This window comes from Stigmatopora nigra, chromosome 16, assembly GCF_051989575.1.
Source record: "Stigmatopora nigra isolate UIUO_SnigA chromosome 16, RoL_Snig_1.1, whole genome shotgun sequence".
NCBI lineage: Eukaryota > Metazoa > Chordata > Actinopteri > Syngnathiformes > Syngnathidae > Stigmatopora > Stigmatopora nigra.
The window spans coordinates 8,873,822-8,891,843 of record NC_135523.1 but is presented as its reverse complement, the minus strand read 5'-3'; the positions used below and the strand labels follow the sequence as shown (position 1 = coordinate 8,891,843).

Here is an 18,022-nt window from a genome sequence, read left to right as displayed (position 1 = left end):
GCTCTTGAAGCATGTCTTGTAGAATTAAAATAATCGTCCACACACAGTACGCTGGCACAGCAGCATCATCATTTTGGGATTGTGGCATGTTATTATGGAAATGCCATATGCATTTCAGCTCATCATATAGAGTGCAAAATCAATAGCTATGCTGATCATCTCATGAAGTCAAATCAAGGCAAAGGAGGAGAAAGGGAGCATCAAATAGGCCTGCCATAAGTGGCTTTGACTTGCAAAACTGTCTTTGCATAATATGAGCATTAGTTAATGTCATAAATGGCTTAAAATGTTGCAAGGTGCATTAAAAAGATGCACGGTCATCTGTTTTACCTACACCTTGATGCAAACATTTTGAATTAATGTAGTTTCCTCTGGTCGAGCAATTCCATTTTGATATTCAAATCTGGTGCGTTATGCATGTTCGTGTGCTTGTGCATGTCTGTGAAAGACTGATCTAATCAGCCTTAAATCAGTTAATAAGTCAAGGACACAGAAGAGATGACTCAGCTGATGTGAGCATGATGTGATATTAGCCTGCAACCATTTACGATTTGCACAGTATAAAACACTCCTCACTAAACAATGTAAGCTTGTACCTGTACATTTCAGCAATGATAAGATCAAATGATGTCATAACATCATTGAAATTAGAATAAATTAGACTGCCATATAGCACCATTGAATGTAAATCCCCTTAATATAACTTAGAGTTGGGGTTTGCATCATGCAACACCATGCTAAACATGCAGTACTAAAAAAAAATACTAAAACATTTAGAGAAGGAAGGCAGACTGCAGAACAAGTGGACAAAGAGTAGCGCTTGCTTATTGCTATTAATATGATGTATTTTTATTTACAGTTAAAAGAGAATCTACTGTATTTTCTAAATTCAGCAGTGAGTAAACCCTAAATTAACTTTGAACGTGTTTAATTCTGTTACTTTGAATGGTCCTAAATCAAATATGGTAGTCTTTTTTTTATTTTTTCAAAATCAACATTCCTGCTTTGGAGGTATGTATGGAGTCCTCATAGGAAGAAGCACTACAATGGAGTGCATTTTTTGCAATATAAGGCATAACTTTATCTAATGGGTTTATTTCAATAAATAAGGTGGACCTAATTATGAGGTGGATTAGTACATCAATGTACGGAATTTGCTATTTGTTCTTTTTCTTTTAACATAAAACTATTGTTTTTTTAATAGTTTTTTCGTTATTTCTTATGGCTTATTTTTAGGTTGGATCATTGGTATCACTCTACTGGCATAGTAAAATATAACCAATCTTCAACGAAATAGGTTTGATGTCATTAAACATAACCACAATTCACACAAGGCCCACAATGAATTCTTGGAGAAAGTAAATATTCTAAAGTGTGTTTAATAGCCAAAAAAAAATACCGTGACCGGACGATTAGCCAAAAGATGTTTCGCCGACGGACGTTTCACCAAAATGGTATTTGCGCGCTCGCCCCGCTCCCAGATTGTGTGTATGTTTTTCAACCTCGGCATAAAACACATCACAATGAGAAACATCCCCAATTTTATTTGTTTAATAAAATCATAAATGTAACACTAATTTTTCGGCTAAACGTCCGTTCGGCGAAACGTCCGTTCGGCGAAACGTCCATTCGGCGAAACGTCCGTTCGGCGAACTGTCCGTCGGCGAAACATCTTTTGGCGAATCGTCTGAGTACCAAAAATATGGTAGCATAACTTTGTTTGATCTTGACTGCTAAAGAAATAGGAGAGCCATGTATATTCCAATACTTTTTTGGTACAATCTCTATTTGTTTTAGCCCTTAGGCAAATATAAAGTGTACCTTTTCCATGACCTTTTATTTTTCCTAGGTGTAAAGCAAACTACAAAAACAATACCTGAGGTATCAATTCACAAAGCAATTGAGTTATGGGAGTTTTAAGTTGTCTCAATATGAAAATGAATATAAAACTTCTCTTTGCCTGAGTGGAGTCTGTGCACACGGGAAGTACAATTAGTATACATTGACCTTCATCTTAATATGAGATAACTTCAGGGTGTGTTGAAATATAATTAAAAGTTATCTGTCATGTTTGGCACTGCTCCCTTGAAATTATGATGAAATACAGTTGGGCTTTTGAGCAGACATGTCTCCAATGTTTGAGTAATGCCTCATGCAGAAATGCTGGGAAGTACTATACTTCAGATTAACATGTTGCTTGCATTTTTCATACAATTCCATGTAAAACCTTACATTCAATTACTTTAAAACACCTCAGATGCCAGTGGGTGCAGGTTTGAGTAAATTGGCAGATATAAAGGCACCACACAACTCAGCTATTTCCTGTTCTTGCTGCCTTTCATTGGTGTAACAAAGACAGTCTTGTCCGATGTCCCCCTCCCTCCTCAATGGTCATTATAGACACACAAGAAGCTGTGGTCAGGTTCAAAGACAATTTACATTCTCTCCCTTTCAGTCACCCAGTTTTTTTTTCCTCTGTGGTCGGTTTTCGCTCGTATTCATTTTCTTCTTCATTCCCTCCCTACTTTGGCCCTCTCCAAGACTTCTCTAAACACTGTCTCTTCCACATGGCCCATATAATTACTGGTGAAGCTAAACGAGAGGAAACACGGCTCACTATTAGAAGGGGAGCACAGACCTGAAGGTTTTAAATAAACAGAGAACTTGAGGCCCAATATTATTTTCAAAGACATAAACTAATGGAACAGGCAGACATGCACTGAAAAAATACACGATCTGTTTAATGTACCGTAAAACTTGTAAAAATACACATGTCCATGTGGATCTGACTGTCAGCAATGCGGACGTGAGCATACATCCTCACATTCATTATTTCTTTGAGTGTGGAAAGCCTATTACAGTGCATTATGAAACAAACAATAAAGACATGCAAAAAAATAAAAGCTTGTCTATATCAATGAAAGCTAATTAGGGAAATGTGTTTCCTTAAGTGTCTCTGATATGCTCTAAGGCATACAAACATAAAACCTCTTCATGAGGTTAATTGGCTTATCCATGCTCATTAGCATAACTAATTAGGATCCTTGTTAAAAGATAAGTATTGTTTATTCAATTTGTGCGCATAAATGAAGCCGTGTGCCCCTTCTAAGTGAAGTGAAGTGGGACCTGTGGGTGTCTCTGTCTGTTCACTTCATAGTTTATCTATTCAACATACACAGATGCTCACCATCAGGAGCCAGATGCCGCACTGAGCTCACCAAAACTAACACACACAACACACTCCCATAGAGCACGTTGTGGCTCCCTCCACTGAAGACCTCATATCCCCCATCATCATCATCATTAGCCATCTGTTTAGCATAATTAGTCAGCCAGATGAGCTGTGGTGCCAGTCATAACATCACACCTGTCACCCTTCTAGCATCTTTCAGAGCTATTAAAGAGGTGAGTGCCAGGTTGCCTGTATGTTTCCACTGATTGCTGTCTGATACAGCAAAAATAATAATAATGTTGCATTCTGATGCACCGTGTGCAAAAAATATCCGTGGGGTGATTCCTCTTTATTTTTTTTGAAGACAACATGCTGTCTTTTGTGTCTGATTCTTAACATACCCTTCAAGGCAACTGTGCGGTATATGGGGGAGCAAATCAACAACACTCTTCCAGTCCTCAGTTCACAAACAAACTTCAGCACTCACAAATAGGCAGAGAGGAGAAATGAAAGCGAGAGAAAGAGAGCGAAAGGGAGCGTTACATTTACTGAAATTAAACATTTTCTCATCAGCCTGAGGGTGCAGCAGGCCCACTAATGTATTATTCATTCCCACTTCACAAAGGAACATTAATCAATTATGAAGATATGAGGATCTTAAAGTATAGAGGAGAGATGAAGAGCGGCCCGTTCTTATTAATATGCGGCCGCAATCGTGCACCTCCAGCCCCCCGTTCCCCTTCCCCTGCTCCTCAAATCAATATTTTGCAGATTAATTTGAAGCGGTTGTGGGTAGATGGCAGGATGGAAGGAAAGAGGGATGGGGGTGAAATGTCTGAGATCTGAATTAAGGTGAAGTATTTTGCTGATTTTTTTTGTACTCTCAATTCTTGGGTGAATTCCAGCATGTATGTGTTGTTTTTTGGCTTGTGAGGGTTTTACCCACAAATTTACATCATTGGGTAAATATAGGATACAGAAAGCAATATAATGCACATTGGGAATTTATAAAACTGATAAGAGTGCATGGATTATGCGGCATGGATGCGAGTTTAAACAGTTTTAATCAATTTGTACTTGGAAAACCTTGTTGGTCTTTAATTAATTGAAATGATCTTCTCTAGGTTTATGATGGAGTTATTCATTTTCACACTGAAAATTGATTAAACGGGGGATGTTGAGGGGAATTAATGTTCTTATATGAAAGGCAGTACATTATTTACTGTATAAATATATTTACCTCCAAATTGTAAATACAATATTTGTCAGCTTACTTTCAAACAATCGATGCATCTTTTCTCATCAGACAATCCTCACGTGATCCTCTAGAAGTGCTGGTAACCTATGACATGTAATTGATTAGAAACTGATATAAAGTGGGTTGAAAATCTATTTAAAGATAATATCTATGTATAAAGACAGTGGTTTGGTTATGATTTGGTACACATGGAAGCGAGAAGAGCCGAAACCTGTGTAAAAATACTTTATTTTTCCTCATATACTCTCTACATCAATCATTAAGAAGGAGTTTTGTAAATTACCATTTTTATATAATTATATATCTATATATATATATATATATATATATATATATATATATATATATATATATATATATATATATATATATATATATATATATATATATATATATATATATATATATATATATATATATATATATATATATATATATATATATATATATATATATATATATATATATATATATATATATATATATATATATATATATATATATATATATATATATATATATATATATATATATATATATATATATATATATATATATATATATATATATATATATATATATATATATATATATATATATATATATATATATATATATATATATATATATATATATATATATATATATATATATATATATATATATATATATATATATATATATATATATATATATATATATATATATATATATATATATATATATATATATATATATATATATATATATATATATATATATATATATATATATATATATATATATATATATATATATATATATGTGTGTGTGTGTGTGTGTGTTTGTGAGTGTATATTATATGCCTGTACAAAATGAATTGCTTCCATTTGATTAAAAAACAACTGTTGGAAATCATGAAGGACATAGAAAACTACATAGAAAACCAGAAAGAAATCAAATTATATCCAGTGCAGAGTTCTCAGTGCATGTTGCCTATTTGCTAAATAAAAATAGGTTAATATTACATATAATGTACAAAGTAAAGCTAGGAATGTTGGTTTTTTTTGTTGTTTTTTTTTTTTTTACAGATTGACACAGGCGACACAAGGTCAAGCTGCGGAATGCAATGCCTCAACAAATACACATGCATGCTTCTTAGACAACTGGATAAAAGTGTGGGCGAAGGAATGAAAACATTGCACAGATTATAGCAACTCGTGTCAATGCAGACAAAAACATTTTGTTCCACTGGGATTTCAAGTTGCATTGTTAAGAAGATAACATTGTTTTAATTGGGGCTAAGAGGTGCCAGATTCAAGCTTCATGCAAAGAAAAACAGTTTGTTAATGAATTTTCCCTTCTTTTTTTAATGGCAGACTAAAGTTGGAAGTTTTTAAGTAATTTGTCACCATGTGAGTTTAGGATTTCACTGAGAAGTATGTCAGTTTTATCATTGCTTGTTTTGACATGAATACAAAATGAACTACTAAATTAGGGAAATGTTCTCGTTTTGCTGGAAAAAAAGTAGATAATATAATATAGGTTACACATGATCACACGGTTACCGGGGAAAGTTCTTTAATGCTTGGGGTTATACTAAATTTATATGTTGTTGTGATTATTAATAGTAGAACCTTCAAATGCAAAACTTGTCATCACTGAGAGAAGTGGTGAATTAGTATGGTGAACCCAGAAGAGTTGTGGGGGTGCTGAAGCTGATCTCAGCTAATTATGTGAACATTTTTTTTGGGGGGGGATCATCAAAATGAGATTGAAAGATCATATTCATTCATCTTCTGCTCACCCTTGTAAGGGTAGCTGGGGGTGCTGGAACCAATCACAGCTTACTTTAAGGGAAAGGCAGACGACACACTAGACCCCAGTCATCCGTAGGGCACACAGAAAGATAGACAACCATTCACACTAGCTACTATTTCCAAATGGATTGTGGCCTGGACGTCGACATCAACACAGCTTTACGAAGCATGGCAGGGAGCGCCGGGTATTTTCGTATGGATTGTGGCCGCCTGGACGAACGTATAAAACTCAGTGTTTTTGATTTCTCACTTGGACAATGTTTCAAGTTGGATACAGGAAATGAGGACTTTGATGGGTGATGCTGACGTGAGTACATTATAAAATGACTAAATAAAGTACAACCGAACTCAGTTTTGCTTCCCTTGCCTTTTTAACAACGTGTTTTAGGGTGTGATCGTATGATTAAGCTGGTGTATGTTCTTTAAAAAAAAAAAAGAACATAGCCATCGTTACTGACACTGCGCCTTTAAATGTGATGCGGCATATAGTCGTGAAAATGCGGTACGAACTAAACTGATGGTCAAAATTGAGACAACAGTAGTTAAAGTTTGATTTACAAGGCTTAAAACAATGTTCAGGTTTCACCAGATGATGGCAACTGAATCTAATATCTGTGTGTGCATGTCCCAACTGTAAAAAGATACTAACTCTGCCCAGACAACTCCTTAAGTCACAAGTGACAGCTGTCATACACCCTAGATGGCAAAGGAGAGAAAAGAAAAACATCACACAGTTCACAAAAACACAGGCATAAAAAGGTATGCATGATCCCATGCGCTCTTTCTTTCTCTGTTTCACTCCCAATCGCACCACATACACACACACATTTTTTATATATTTACTAGCCTGTTCAGATGAAACTTTGCACAGATTAAAAATGTTAAAACTTACATTTGATCAAGCGTGTCTCTCTGTTGGTGCCAAACATTGAGGGAAAAGCGGCGTGTGACAAAAGTGACAAGTGTGGATAGAGCGCATTGAGAGTTAAAGCTTTCACTTCAGTAAAACAAACTTTTCAGTCAAAGGATGTGAAATCTTAAAATGACTTTAAATTACAGTACGGTACTTCTGTTTCAAGCAAAAGTGTGCCATTCTATTAGTTTCTACCAGACTATAACAACAAGGTGCCCTCGTTTAAGTGATCAGATTGTAGAGAATTTTATTAAAATATACCTTAGTGAAAAAAAAGAAAAAGACCTCACACAAAAACTTAGTTCAACTTTTCACCAAGAGGGTATGTGAGTTGTTTTGAGGTTTCAATATTAACATGTGGTCGAAGTTAATTCGGCTAAAGCACTCCGCTCGATATTTTTTTTCTGGGTCATCGCCTGAGCATCTCCAGTCGACGATGAATTCTTTATTCGTGTTACCTCGACTCTTGGTCATCACAGTTTTTCTGAGAGTGCGTAACATAATTTTAAGGTGTCAAAATGAGTGTTTGTATGTATGTTTAGTGAGCTGCCAATTGCAATTCCACCTCATTGGAAAATGTATTAGAATTTCTTATTAATTTGAATTGCTTAATACATATTTTTCTCCCCGTTTTTGCATACATACATATATTTGCATTTCCCCGATAACTACGTAATATTTTATTTGGAAAACTTTGATTTGGCCACACTGGATAAAAATGAGACTTGGCCTAAAATTTGAGTCGGGAAAAGGTATTATAGCTGTGCATATTGCAAGTCATTACTCTACTAGAAGGTCATCATGTTTAGTGATGCCACAGCTGCTGTGAACATAAGAGTATGTGCTGTCATAAATTCATCTTCCTATTTATCTTCCGACAAATGAGGCTGTATGACTATTGTTATAGATAATAAAATAGTTCAGCATTAAAAATGTGGTCCTATACCACAGCAAATGAAAGTAGAATTCCTACTGAGGAGTCATCCACGTCATGATGATTATTGTGTGACAGTAAGGATATGCGGCTTGGATAATGAATGAATGAATGAATGAAGAGAGTAGATTGAACATGAGCATGTGTCCTTATGGGGGGTGTTTCATTTCTTCATTTGCCCTCAGGATTTTCAAGACATTGACTTCGTAAACATATTTTTGTTTCTTCACTATTACAGCAATAGGATATTATTCATACGAGCAGAACCATATAAATTAACAGGCACATACACATGGAAGTACTAATTGATGGAAGCACAGATATGCACACAAATTGTACATTTCCCGATTCTTTCATTTAAAGGTTAATGTCGAACAATTTATTTAAGTCTGTGAGTTCTTTTCTGCTCACTTCATTGACACAAACACACGTGCACATGCAAACAAGTATAGCTGGTCTGTTGCCCCCATCTCCCCAGGGTGATGTTGGATACAGCTTAGGTGCTGCCACAGCAATTAACCTCCTTGTTAATGAGTGGAGCTCTGTCAAGTAGCCAGATGGCACCGCCTGGCAAGCTGCCGCACACATATTCACACTACTGCCCTTCTAGAAAAACATGACAAATGTATACACATTTCCAGCGGTGATCCGTGCATTTTGTCGTAGTGGCTTCAACTAATCAATCTAACCCTCAAAAACTATTTTATGACAACTGCAACTACAGCTGCGACAAATAAAAAATCATCAATAATAACCTCATACAATTAATAAAATATTTTGGAATATAGCCATATTTTACTCACCAAAAATCTTTTTTAACTGTACACATTATACATCCTCCTTTCTTCCTCCTTTTCTATTGTCATCACAGCTAATGCTGAAAGTCAAGCCTATCCTGTCATATTTCTGGCATTCGTTTTTATTCGTTTTAAAATGTTCGCCCCCGGTTGCGACAGGCTTGCTTGCTTTGGAGGTGTCCGACCTTTCTTAATGATGTCCAGATTTCTTCAAAAGTCCGTCTGCAAACCGTTTTGGCAGCAAATCTGCAACCAAATCCATTTGTTTTCCGTCGTCGGCCATTGTGGGCTGAGGTTTTCAAGCTCTAGCTGGCTCACTCTGGCTAGCCATTCATAGTTGGTGAAAGTGATGACGTATCCCTACGCCTGCAAGAGGGCTATGACGTATCCATAGGCCTGCGACAAGGCATTGTGGTGTTGCCAAATCGGATTCGTTAAAGCAACAGTCTTAACGACGCTTGTTTAATGTAGCAGAGTCTGCAGAACTGATTGTGAAGGCCTTGAGGCAGATTTATGACATTGGCAACAAATAATGGCTGAAATGTGATTGGTTAAATGTTTCAATATGAAAACACACATCTGGAAGCAGTTCCAGGGGGAAAGCAATGAAAGGAAGCTAACAGAATTATTTCATAAGTATTGATGGACAAAATATAATTATGATTCAGCTATTTCTTAGGCCAGCAGAGAAGGCCTTGGTGGCTCTGACGGCCCGCCACTGCAAATTTCAGCCTTATACACCGAAGTGTTGTAAACCCCCAGACCTCCTGCTGTATCTTATTGCCCTCCATCTTTACCCGTGAACTTCTCCGCCTACTTTTATCTCTGGAAGCACATGTCACAACTAAACAGCTGCAGAAACAGCTGAGAAGAGATGACTTGAATTACGAAGAGAGGAGGAATCTCTTGAGAGGTACGCACAAAATCAGTCATAATTGATTGACTCATCAGCATTGCGGTAATCCAGGCTATGCTAGGTCAGATGTGATATTAAGGTATGATCTGATTATTACTTATGAGATTATGCAATGAGGAGACTGGTTGGTTATATCCTTCTCTTTGGGCATGCACCCACAAGTTTCCGCACAGGGAACCTACCACAGGGCTGTGTATTGATTAGTTAACTTGAGCTAATAGGGGAAGAGGAGCCCGACCTAGGAAAGTCAATATGGAGAAAAAGAGACACATCGAGTTCCAATCCTGAGAAAGGAGTGCATGGCAGCCACCGAGAATGGGGTGACGTATAAATGTTGTGCCATTGCAAATGGCAAGCAGCAAAATATTTGTAATTTTAACAGTTACGGTGAGAGGGGTGTTGGCAGAAGGTAAAACAAGTGTATCTTTCTTTGCTCTGTGAGATTATGAATTAAATCAAGAGTTATTATTTTCAGAGTAATAAATGGTTATTTGCCCAAGTTTCCACTTTGCAACCCTTTTTGTCTAAGGAAGACACAAATAAAGTTAACTGAAAAACTATCCAGGAGATTATACGAAGGGAAATTAAAAAAAAAGAAAAATCTGATCAGAGGAATATATAAGTATAGAAAAAAAATTACACACACACACATCAATACATAGATAGATCAGTGCAAGTGTGTGTTTTTGTTCTGTACACCATTTGAACGGAAAGTTAAAATATAAAAATAAAAACATTTTGATAAACAAAACAAAAAACGAGGGGAATGGAATAGTAGATAAAAGGCTGCGGATTACACCACACAGCCGCGTACGTATGTACACACACCTAGCTGAGTGATGCCACCCTGGAGGGTGGCTTCAATCTGATGTGTTTAATGTTGATGCTGGTGGCAAGAAACGTACACACACATGCACACACACACACAGACACAACTCACCCGCTGTTTCCACCTGCCTGTCATTTTATTTCATGAGACCTGATTTACTCATTTCTTTTATTTTATTATTATTATATGTACAACCATTTAAAGCGCTCAAAATGTGATGTAAATCCGCCCCATGTCTTTGACAGCTAGCACGGTGACTGCAGATCCAGTATGCCCCTCAGTTAAAATATGGCAGAAATGTCAAAAATTTGATGAGCGTGACACTGTGGACCAGGACCCTGATTTGACTTGAAACTTTAATTAGTTAGACTATAAACGAACTGTCAAGCTACCAACTGGTTACTTTTCCATTACAATGCGATACATTTTTAATATTTTTATATGACATCCGCTATAACACAAAATATGGGATAATGTATTAATGTTAGGTTTTAGTGTATCTTGTCAGTTTAACATTTTGGGTTTTCTGGATGTTCAGGCAAATCCAGAATAACTAAAACAATGGCATCTCAATTTGATTGGATGATGCAATAAAACAAAAAATGCAGCTAAAATACTAATATATAGTATAATCATTATTAACAGTACAATATTCAGTTCGTCTTTTTATCAAGAAAATCATGCAATGAGATTTTAATCCAGAAGGGTTGTTGTCTGAAGGCTATCTTCTTTTTGAACGTGGATTGAAATAAAAGTCCCCCTTTCAAAAAGGAGTCTAAAACAGAGGCTTGAATGTCTTTGGGGGGTTTTCAGCACTGTATGGTGGTGGGAAACATCATTTAGGGATTTACATATTGCTATCAGGAGAGAGCTGATGCACTTTTCCGCTGTGGAGCTCGGCCTCCCAAAGGATGAAGAGTGAGTCCCTAAAGCTAACTTTACTCTCCCCATCCGTCACGAGATAGAGACATTTATGATTGTGTGTATGTATGTATGTAGCCTCTCATAAAGTTAATACCAGCATCTTCTTTGAAACTGGATGAGCAAACATGCACAGTTTTGAGGGAATCCCACTAACTAATACAATAACAAAGTTACTCAACCTCGGGAATCTAGTATGCAAGAATAAAGAGAATAAGTCATTGACATTGACACACAGGTCATTTTTGCTCATTTTAGGGTGATGAATAGGATTATAGAAAATGTGTATTGTAAAGTGAAATCAAGCCTTCGTCACATCGAGCTTAAGGAGTAAACTGCATTGTCCCTTTCCCGTTGCTCTATTTTTGCATCTAAAGCATAGTATACAATATAAAAAATACGAGTGCTCCTGTCTCGAATTTGGGGAACACAGTCTTCCAAATACAGTCATACCTCTACATAGGAATGCCATTGGGTAAGAAATCTTATTCATGAGTGACCCAAGATACAAAAACAACACTCAAGTTACAAAATGCCCCCCATATCCGCAATTTTATTTTGAAATGGTTGCAAATGCATTGTTTGTTACTTCACAATTTCGCTAAACTCTACTGGGCTCTGATTGGATGTCTCATAACAACCACAATCCACGATTCAGGATTCTCTATTATGTAGTTTTGATCTCCATTCGTCGTCATGGAGTTCTGACGGTGTTTTTTTTTTTTTTTTTTTTTTAAGTGTGGATGAATGAATTCCTTCTGTTTTTATCATCATGCCTCCCACTTTTAAAGGGTTTAGTTAGTAGTTGTGTGAGGACAGTGGAACGCATTAATGATTTTACATATAAAGTACTGCTTTACTAAATTTTCAACTTACAAAAAAAAGTTCTGGAACCAATTAATTTCTTATTTAAAAGGTACGACTTAGTCTCGAGAACCGCTCACAGTTCATTTTGTGATTTTTTTCTGCTGGTGGCCAAGCTCAGGAAAAAAGTAATTAAAAACAATTATAATTAATTTGAAAAACAAAGAACAAAAAAAGTGAAAGATAGCGGCAATATTGTCCATAGCCAAAATATAGGTCAGGCAGGAGTGTGATCAAGGAAGGTGAGTGTGCAAACGCATTTAGTAGTAATATATATTAGAGTGCCCTGGTTTAGGACAAATCATCTCATCATCAAAAACCTACTAAATGAATGCTTATCTGACGCCAACATTTTTTCTTTTCCCAGCATGATTCTGGTAGCACCTACCCATCCGTATACCCACTCGAAAACGTGTATTAGTCATGCATAGAATGAGACTGCTACATGGGAGCCGTAGGACATTCCCAGTACTGCCCCCACTATTCACACTGGGAGCAAGGCACGGCATGCTGCCCTCCCGCATCCCTAGCTGATGGAATGTTTAGAAATCCCTTCACACTCACAATCACACCTGACCAATCTATAGACTTTAAATCAGCTAAATGTATTGAATGTGAGAATAGGGCAGGGTATTATGAAGAAAAAAAAGCATGAGGACAGAAAATCACAATTCAAAGTCGTATATCAAATGTTACCTACATTACTTACTCTTGATAGATTTTTTCATGATAGAGACACATGCTTCTTTACGAGCACAAAATCACTCTACAAAGATAGGTATCCCTATGCAGCTGGACTGAGAAGACCACATATACATAAAGGTCAGTCGCTAACATAGAAATACTGAGTGAATATGTCTGTCTTTATGAGCATACCCTTGGGTTAGGAGTTACGACCTGCTTACATTATTAAGGTGAGTAGTAGGCCAGGTACGGTGGCTTAAACAGCTAGTCAATTCATTACAAATGCAATCCTTTAAGTACATGAATAAGCACAATGCCTCCTCTAATGCTCTCCTGCTCTCAACTGTAAAGGAGACAAAATATTGGTATGTGACGCAGAGCACTTTATATAAATCAGAAAATTGAGCAAATTAATAATAAGGACTAAGAAAGCATTAGCTGATTAAGTATGTATGAGCAGAGTGACAGAGAGAATTAACATGCAGCTGGGCTGAGTGTCCGGAATATGGTCTTTTTATGGAAGTGGTTACAGTCATGCAATATATGGCAATGGTAAACACATTTCTTTAGGGGAGGATTTATGAGCTTTAAATGTTTTTTTTGCAACTAAAATGACAATAAACAAATGATTTGTAAGGAAATATCAGTTTATAGTCACTTTATTAGCAGTATTGGTGAAAAGTACAACTGAATATTTGTTATACTACAAATATTTATTTTGTCAAGTATTACCAGTATTAAAAGCTGAAATTTAACAAAACATATCCCCTCATTTGCAAAGAGTGTCTCCTTTGACTCGGGAAACAGAAAATGTTCAACTATACCAATCTAGAAAGATGACTCAATTCCCTCGGCACACTCCATGACCATTGTGAGGAAAAGCACTTATGGACAATGAATGAATGAATGTCCTAAAGGCCTTCATTGGGCCACAGTTGAAAATTGCGACTTTCTTAGGCCCTCAGTTAACAATTACCTCCTCTGATCGAAACCTAACAAGAGTAAGGAAAAAAATTAAACTTGGGGGTGGGGGGATTAGTACAGATGGGAGATCCTCGTCACCTCCAGGATGACAAGGCGACACTTAGAAGATAGGATGTTCCAATACAGTGTATAAATGAAACTTAAAAGTATTTTTGGTGTGATAAGACACTATTGTTGATGACCAGACACTTAGTACAGGGGTAGTCAACTCCGGTCTTCGAGAGCTGCTATCCGGTGTGTTTTCCATATCTCCCTCCTCTACCACACCTGAATCAAATGATCAACTCTTCAGCAAGCTGTCCAGAAGCTTGATACCGATTATTTGATTCATGTATGTTGGTGGAGAGAGATATGGTAAAAAGACCGGATAGGGGCTCTCGAGGATCGGACTTAACACCAACCCCCCCCCCCCCCCCCCTCCTGACTTAGAAGATAGAATGTTCCAATATAGTGATATGAATAAAACTTAAAAGCCCTTTTGGTGTGATAAGAAACTATTGGTGGGCTCTAGGGAGACCAGTCCTTCCTGAGAGCAAACACAAATCGGGTTCAAATCTGGCAATGCACTGCTGAAAGACAGTATTCTCCAGTTAAAAACAAAAAACAATGTGTGAAAACATACCATCAACACAGTACATTCCATCAGGTGGTGGTGGTGGTATTGTCTTCTTATACCTAAAAAAAAGAAACAAATGTTGTGACAACACAATGGGTATTTTTCCCTAAAAAAATAAACAGTTGATGGGATTTTCATGAGCTGTTATATTGTGTCGCAACTTTGTGTATGATGAACCCCTGTCGTTGTTGTATTTTGGTACTCAAGATGGGCGACTTGTTGCACTTGAGTAGAACAGACCAAATGGGTTAATTTCACCCCACACGAGGTAAATGTACATCGTTTCATGTTGTGAGGCTGCAAATGGTCTGCTTTACAATGGTGATTAAGAATGTCTTTTGTTAATTATTTTATTCATTTTATATTGCACACCAATCTTTGATCCAAAGAAAAAAATACAACATTTCTGCAGGTTTTATTATTCATTACTTTTCATTGTGTAGTTGGGAGGTGTATTTTCTTTATTGCACAACAAAACAACAAAAATACATATTTTATATTCTTCTAAAAAGTGACTTAAGTGGTTAGCAGCCTATGGACTTATAGTGCAAATCTAAGAAAAGACAAGATAAGATGTTTTGATTAAGTCCTCCTAGGTGCGATTCTGTTTGTTTTGGCAGTTCTGGTCCTGTAGCGTCTGCCAGGGTGCAGCAGGTTGAAGAGGTGATGATGACCTTCCTAGGCACCAGGATTAGTAGATGGTGGACAAGGGAGGAAAATGGCAGTTGATGATCTTATTGGCTGTGTTGATCACATTCTGCAGTCTTTTCCTGTCTGCTTCTGTGCAGTTTAAGTGCCACACTGACACAGCATAGGCCAGCATGCTAGCAACGGGTCACTGGTAGAAGGTCCCCAGTAGGTTAGTATTTAGTTGCTCCTCCCTGAGTACTCTCAGGATATGAACCCTCTGCTGGGGCTTATGACGGGTGCTGTGGTGTTTGCTACCCAAATGAGATCAGCAGAGATATGGTTCTCCAGGAATCCATATCTTGGCTCGTTTCCTTTTGTCGTTGTGTTGCGGTTTGTCACGGAACCCTTTCACATTGGGTTGCTGATAATGTAGGCCTGAAGAGTTAAATTTCCCATCAGATCATCTCAACCACAGGAATGTCAGAAGTCTTGAATACGAAAACCCCTTATTTCCTTTTTCACAAAGCGCAGTCAGTCTTCTCCAACTGGTACTGCACATCTGTTACAACACGACTGCGTCCCAGTTTACTTCGTCTTTCGCTTTAAAAATTGCAGATGACTACAGATGGAAACAGCGTTCCAGAAATGCCAAGCTGATATCGGCATATTGATTTTAATTAAGCTAATTACTTAATTATTTCAGCAATCAAATGGAGACATCCATTATTGTACAGGCAAGAGAATTGAGTGTGGGAGTATGGCGTGCAATAGCGGTTGAGTGAGTGGGTCTCTGGTCATGGTGCGGTAAAACAGAGTTAATATGCGAATGAAGATGATCAATTATCTCTCACTGCAAAGTCATTAACAACACTTTTAGCATAGTCACCCACTACAATCCCTTGACCTCCAGGCCTCTCTCGCACATCTCTCTTGTTTTCCACCCAAGCAGCTGCCAGCAGATGTGTGAAAATAGTGTACTACATACCTGTCAACATATACGTTTTGAAAATATAAAAAGTACTTTCCCTAGCAAGCAGAGAGCAAGTTAAAGCTTCCATTTACTTGTGATCCAAAACAAAATGACTGTGACCAATGTACAATAATTGTGTTCAGGTGTATGTTATTGTGCACATTTTAAAACTAGTTAGATGTCATTACAAAGCAAGTTTACCTAATCTGTGGCCAGTAATGTCATCTTTTCAAAGTGAGTTGATGAGATGAATTCATCAAACAGTGTCACAAACAACAATAGTGGGTTCCATAACATTGTCAGGTCAGCGTGTTTGTCATGGGATTTCTTAATAGTGATTCCAGCTATGAAGGAAAGTCAAACTACAGTGCTTTCGCCCAGGCATCGACGATCCATTCCAAATCGTCACATAACTCGTCCCTGCCTGTCTTTGCATGGAACCTCTATGTTGGCGGCCATCCGACATTCATCACTCCCAAGCCATTCGCAAAGCTGTTTCTCCTCGCTGTTAAATGGTGTTCGATCCATGGCTTCGGTCCATTTTTCAAGCATTCACACCCGCATTCTGTTGTCATTCACGCCAGGCATTTCCTCAGTATATATCTAAAGTGCTGTTTCTTTGGGTATTGAGAATGTTTTTGAGGGTTAAAAGTGCTAAGAGGACATGAAAGTCAAATGCCCTGCCACTCATCTGAGATGTTTTGAATGGATTTACCGTAACGCTTTAATACACGAGGAGGTTAATTTTAGGGTGAACGTCCGCTGCTTTGATCGCAATAAGTAGCATTCAGGGTCATCCAAAAATGTGAATTTAGTGCACAAAATAGATGCACCGACTGATTGGGGAATCGGCCAATTAAAATATATATTTTTTTACTTTTAAATGTGCCCTATGGTTTTGATATAGTAATTTTCTCTCACATCTTTCATACAAAACTGGGAAACGTTGACCAATTTTAAAGGGTTTATTGGTAGTTTTATGAGGCCCGTGGAACAAACTAGATAATTTAAATATAAAGTACTGGGCTACTTTTCAAGTTACGAAAAAAGTTCCAGAAACAATAATTTCGTAAGTAGAGGTACAACTGTAGTACTTAAATACATCTTAAAATTGAGCACTGCTATCGATGTGATTTGGAAATAAATGTATTGATTTAAAACTCTAACTCAACCTCTGAATAGAGGAGAATCGTGCCAGTTTTCCAGTGATGTGGTCTTCTTACCTGCAGAAACACCTCAAGGGTCGCAGTATCTTCCAATTCCCGGCATCACAGTCTTGCCCGTGCAGTAGTTTTTCCCTTCAAAAGCTGCTTTAATATTGCCCGTGTATACAACCTCCGTGTGACATCCTCCCTTTTTCCATTAACGCTTTGTGCACTTTTTTTTAGTTTTAGGTTTCTTCTTCCAGATCAAGCGTTGTTAGCGGTATATATGTTTTTAAATGCGGAAAGTTTGTTTTCCTTGCAATTAAGTACCTCGGCGCTCGCAGTGCTGAATGATGAAGCACTTGCCAATGCATGGGAATAAGACACAATGATCGTTAGAATGCCTTTCAAACGAATGATCTTTTGAGCTTTTGTTCGTTTTTAACATGGTCTCTGTGAGTGGTTACCACAACAAACGGGACAATAAATTGTACTTTTTTACGATTAAGGCTGTCAATACACCTAGACTACTGCACTACATACTGTGGTTTGATTGGCTACATTTTCCTGGGTTGGCGCGTGTGTTTGAC

General features: G+C 37.2%; 1 protein-coding gene across 2 annotated transcripts in view; it reads right to left on the bottom strand.

The window, feature by feature from the left end:
- LOC144209964 (uncharacterized) overlaps positions 1-17,942 on the bottom strand; it is a 73,790-nt gene extending 55,848 nt beyond the window's left edge. Inside the window, exons 1-2 of one of the 2 annotated variants that reach the window (XM_077736546.1) lie at positions 17,511-17,942; positions 14,694-14,746 (exon numbers count right to left, since the gene is read on the bottom strand). The gene's annotated coding sequence lies outside the window, so the exon portion shown is untranslated. Of the gene's footprint in view, positions 1-4,446; positions 4,516-14,693; positions 14,747-17,510 lie in introns of those variants that run through there. The other variant, XM_077736547.1, reaches the window with a different exon arrangement.
- Between the last annotated feature and the right edge of the window lie 80 nt (positions 17,943-18,022).